Raw genomic sequence first — 6,000 nt, forward strand, 5'->3', positions numbered from 1 at the left:
CTCTCGAAAATTGGTCAGGGCACGGAAAAGAATGATTTTGTGGTTTTTGTTGAACTTGTAAAAAAACTCTCAGAGAGTTTTTTTTAGTTTATTTTCAGTAGGGGAGGGCGGGGCTAATAAAGTCACTTAAGGGTTTGGAAAAAGCTTAAAATATAATATTTCCTAGCTAGATAGAACAAAATGATCTGAGAAAGAGTTGTAGTGCAGTAAATTTCCTAAAGAAATGAGCTATACATTTCGCTTTATCTGTTTGGGAAATATGATATTTTGAGCTTTTTCTAAACCCTTAAGTGACTTTTTTAACCCCGGTCTCCCCTAAAGTTTCTTTTTTCATTAAACAGGAGTTTTAAAATAAATGTTTTTGTTGAGTAAAAATAAAATAATATTTCTTTTTATTAAAATATTAGAAAATTTAAAAAAATGAATTTACGTAATTTTCTATACTGAGAAAAAGCTGAATGACACAGAAAGACTTTTATGGTTAATACAGAAGTTAATCCCCTGTATGTAACCAAAATTTTTATATTTAAATTATTGTAGGGCTTTGCCAGTGACTTATGAAAAGTCCAGGTGATTTCCCGGTAAAGCCCTGAGAAATACAGGATTTTCCCTGGAAATTGTGTAGCCATTTGAAAAAAAAAAAAAAAACGAGAAACAATTTTTTTATAAAGAATTTTATATGTTTACTATATCAAAAGTGAAGATTTCTCAGGTTTTATTAAGCAAAAGTTAACATTTCTCAGATTTTCTTAGAAAAAACTTTATAATTTTTACTTTTTCTAAAGAACTTTTTAAGTTTTCTTCAATTTTCTTAACCTTTTAATAACTGTTGGGTCATACGCTGACCCAAAGGCTTGATTTTGTAAATGTTTCATTTTGAATAGTTATTTTATGAATATTGAGTTCAAATAAGTACAAGACTATGTCTTTACAATCCCTGATTATTTTATGACTTTTATGACCACAAAAAGACATCCCCAAGGACTCATAGGTTCAAGAAGGACGAAAAACAGTAAATGTTTAAGTTGGGATTTTTTGCCAAAAATGTCTTATTCGAGCTCAAAGGAACCCATAAAAATTACTTTTAATTCAATCAGCTTGCTAGATTGATCGCGATCATTAAAGGGTTAAGAGAAACTGTCAGGTTGAATCAGACGAATGAATTTCACCTTTTGTCTTGAGGGAGCAAAGAAAAGTCCTATGTCTCAGTTTAAATTTTAAATTGAGCCATTTTTTTCCTTATATTTTGATGCCTGAAGAAGTATGAAATTCCCTCGAAATAATATTAAAAAAAACTTAATAAGGTTTGTTTTCCGTGGTTTACGTCCTCCAAACGCAAGAAATGCAGATTTCCTTAAAAATTACGTTTTTCTTATTTTTGAATATGTTTCAGACAACGTTTAACCCTTCTTTTTTGCAAAAAAACATTCAGATGAGACGATACGCCCTAAAATAGTAAGGTGTTGGGAGAATTGGGGGAATTCCACGAATAAACCACCAAGGAATGTCGAATGGAAGTTATAACTGACTCAGCAGTAAACTTCCCCACCTATCCCCCCTCCCCACACACATGCACCATATGTGTAAGGAGCGTATGCACCGCACGAATGCTTCACGGGGGAATTGCAAGTGGCAGGCAGCGAACCCATAATTTAGGTTCATTACTTTCCAAGATGAATGTTGGTGGCACCTAAAACACTTTGGGGGTGTATACACACACATTTTCGGTGAAGAAAGGGGGGAGGTTGAAAGCACAAGTGGCAGTAGCAGGGCGGGTGGTGTGGGTGTGTCTCCATCACATTTTCCATGTACATAATAATTATGAATTAATTTTATATTTAGATTAATACACATGCGGAAAGTAGGGAGGTATGAAGGGTACTTTAACATTTTCCCTTTGCAAAGGGGATTGTCGCACGAGAGTTTGGGGATTGGGGAGGGGGTGGGGGATTTTCTGAAGAATTTTCGGGGGTCACAGCAACGGCGAAAGGCATTTCAGCTTGAACTTCTCCCCCTTTATACTTTGCCCATGAAATTCATGCGCGCCAATGAAAGCCATCGTGAAAACTTTCCCAAACTTTCCTTCAAGTATCTTTTGAATTTTTCAAACAAAAGAAAAGTCCAACATGAGCATCGAATCTTCTCAAATTCTCGTGAAAGTGTACGAATGGGGCGGCACACAAATGGACTCCAACAACTTAACTCCTGTATGAAGGAAATGTTCCTCTTTCTTCGCATTGCCTGAGGTTGTTTGCCAGATCGTGTTTCAATTTGCAAGAAAATTGCAAAAGGTGTGGGGGATGTGATAGGTAATGGGGCTCAATTAGTCGTTTATTGAGAGACTCACCTGAATATAATTAAATTTGTGTGCTTTTTCTGAGAAGTTTTTGAAATTCAAAATTCGTCTTGTTTATTTTTCTCCGCTAGGGGGTTGAAACTAACTTCTGAGACACCTAGCGGGTGATTCTTTTTCCTTGTAAAAAGTAAAAAGAGATTACATGGAAAGATTTGTGATTTAAGTATTTTTTTTAATACGGTAGAAATTAGCCAACAGATGGGGGTTTAATGTATTTTAGCCCTCTGGGAAGAAAAGAGAGATGAATTTAAATTTAAAATTCAACCGTTATCAAGGACTTTTCAAACAATTTTTTGAACACACACACAGAAAAAGCTTTATTAAAAAGCAATGAGTGGCAAAAATTCAGACAAAGTAAATTAGTAATTCTTGAAGGTATAATATAGGAGAGATAGGAATCTGTGAGTTCCACCCCCTACGCGAAAAAATTAAATATTAACACGATACAAACAAGGAGTGGAGAAAAATGGTTGAATTATAATGTTGAAAATTTTGAGGCAACAGAGAGCTCCCCATCGTGAAAAACAATTGTGACTTTACTGCAGACTCCTCATGTCGCAAATAATATTGCTGTGTGAAATTTTCAGAGGAATATAACTCATAAATTACTCGTGTAATATTCATTTTACCCACACCCCGGTGGGGATCAAGTGAAAGAGTGAAAATGAGTGAAAGAGAGGCCACACATTGTGTTGCTAGTTAAACAATGCGCTCCAGTGTGAAAAACAGACGGCAGGGAATTTCATCAATTCATCACAAAACCCACATTTTCCGGTTGGCAGTGGGCTGAGGGTGGGGGAGGAAAGGGAATGGGGGTTGAACACAGGATGACGCTGATGAGGGAGCGATGCCCCATCCCAAAATTGTGGGTGGATTTACTCAGGAAAATGAGGCAAAGGGACCGCAGGTTCAGCAATGAGAAATTTCAATGTCCTCTTCACATATATAGTCGAACTAGCAGACAGAAGAACAAACTTGTCGTATAGCACCAGTGCGTAAGCTAAATGCGAAAAAGACGGAGTTTAAATGATGAGGAAGATGCCTTGTGGTGTTGGCAATAGAAGAAAGGTTTTTCTCTATTCTTTAAAAGCAAAAAAAAAATCGAAGGAGGAGAGTAACAATGAAGAATAAAATATAAATGGGCTAAGAAAAATTGTCCCATTAATTTTCATCACCACCCACTATATATACAAAATAACATCCTACTACACCCCTCTTCAAAACACACACACACACAAAATTCCCCACTAATGATAATGACTGAGGTGGGGGAGGGAGGGTTGTAGGAAAAAGTGCCCCGGTGTATTTGAGGAAAAATCACTCTTACACCAAAAAAGGGAAGGGAAATGTTATGCTCTCTATCCCCGAAAAAAAGGACTGACTGACTCCATTGCGGCAGTGGATTTGTGTGAATATGTGTAATTTATTATAAATTTGATTGAATGCACCCACAAGGGTTGCTTGCCTCTATTCCGCACCATTCGCTCAATTTCGACCCCATTGCTTTGAGCTCGCATCGTGTGCGCCAAAAGAGAAGGGATACTGCAAACCATTGATTTTTCAATTAGGCACAATATCAATCCTGCCATCCCCCACAGGAGTGTCTTTTTCAACGCTACAGAGAGCATACAAAACGATACCGGAGAATTGGAAGGCATCAAGCACAGAAGCAGGAAGTATTTTACGTTGATTTTTCTTTTCTTCCACCAATGCTCTTCGATTTTTGCCACCTTTAATGCGTTTTACAGGGCTTGACATGAGGTTGTTTGAGGTGTTTTGAGTCATTAGATATTTTTCTTAAAATCTATTTTATTCTATTTCTCTTTTTAGTTTCAGTTTAAGCTTTTGCAAATAAATTGACTTTGCTTTTTTGTATAGTAAGAAAAGGAGTTTATTTGCTTCATATGTGGATAGCTTCACATACAATAAACAATCAGAACTCTTTCAAATAAACAGTCAATAAATAATTTTAAAAAAAATCGCTAGAGTCCTCCCATTTTTCATTAGGATAATTTGGGAAAAGTCTGGAAATATTTAATCAATGACGTCATTCTAAGATTTTCCTTGGTTTTAATGCATGAAAAACACGCGCTTAATGCTTCATTGATGATTTTGATAAGAAATTTTTATGTTTAATGCATTGAAAGAGACAAAAAATATAAGGTGACATCATTGTTTAAATTTTTGGGCAAATTTATTTAAAGTCGATTTATTTAAATGAAAGTGGGAAGTTTCTTAAATGATTTTTTTTAAATAATTTGTTTTTATTTATCTATGTAATTACGTAAGTGTTTGAATTTTATCAAACAGAAACAGGTAAACTCCTTTATCTTTTTTGTCCAATTTGAAAGCACAATGAAATAAATAAGCTACTAAACAATCATAAAAACTACATAATTTTTTTTTATTTATATTAATTATTACTCACTTTATAGAGTTTTCAGTTGTTAATTGAAATGATTAATTTAATATGAATAAACTTTTCTTTCCAAAATAAACCCGCGAGAAAAAGTTCAGAGTTCTTTGAATATTAAATCAACAATTTAATTTCGTCCAAAAATTCATTTTGTTTGCACAGAGCTGTAAAAATTAGGGATGAGTATGCAAAAAAAAATGTACTGGTAAGCTGACCAAGCTTACGGGAGCTGTGTTTCTTTCAGTGTACCAATTTTGTGAGAGCAAACTAGAACGCGAATTAATTTAAATACGCGCAAAGGTGGGAAAAGTTAAAAAGTCATCCCCCAAGAAATCTTTAAAACGCCATATCTCGGGAACGGCTCCATAGATTTTCGAGTTTGAGCTATCGTTGGAAAGGTCTTAACCTCAACTATAATATATTAAAATATGAAGTAAATCGATAATGGCATTTTCGAAATATTCGAGTTCGAAATTTTCGAAAATATTGATTTTGACTTTAGCGCCTCTCGCGGTCATTTCTCGAAGTTGCAATGTTCTAGACATTTGTAGGGCTTCACGAAACCTTTCATTTGCACTTGAGTTGATCAAAATCGGACTTGTAGAACCCGAGATATGACATGCCAACTTTGGAAGGCTATATCTCGAGAACGGAGACATAGATTTTCTTCATTTTTGGCATGGAGCTAGATAATATGGTCAGCTATAACATATCAAAAAATGAAGCAAATCGATAATGGCGTTTTCGAGATATTCATCGAAAACTCATCGAAAATTTTGTTTTTGATTTTTGGCCCCCTAGCGGTCACTTTTGAAACTTTGGATGTTCTAGAGAGTTGTAGGGTTTGTTGAGAGCTTTCATTTGAGCCCGGGTTGATCAAAATCGGTCAAGCCGTTTTCGAGTTATGGTCGATTTTCGATGAAAAATTGTGGCGGCCATATTGACTAAACGGCTTGACCGATTTTCGAAAATGAGGTATCGTTGGAAAGGTCTTGATGTCCCCTACAACATATCAAAATTTCAGCCCTATAGCTATAATAGCGGCTGAGATATAGCGAAAACAAAATTTTGAGGTTATTCAAAATGGCGGACGGAGGGGTGGGGGGGTGGATTTGACCTCATAATCGGATGTCTTCCAGTCGATATTTAAACTTTGCCGTTTACCGCAAGTCTCTATCTATCACCGTTCTCTCGCAATTTAGCGTTATACTACGGACGGCCGGACGGC

The sequence above is a fragment of the Lutzomyia longipalpis genome, chromosome 2 (genome assembly GCF_024334085.1).
Source record: "Lutzomyia longipalpis isolate SR_M1_2022 chromosome 2, ASM2433408v1".
NCBI classification, from domain to species: domain Eukaryota; kingdom Metazoa; phylum Arthropoda; class Insecta; order Diptera; family Psychodidae; genus Lutzomyia; species Lutzomyia longipalpis.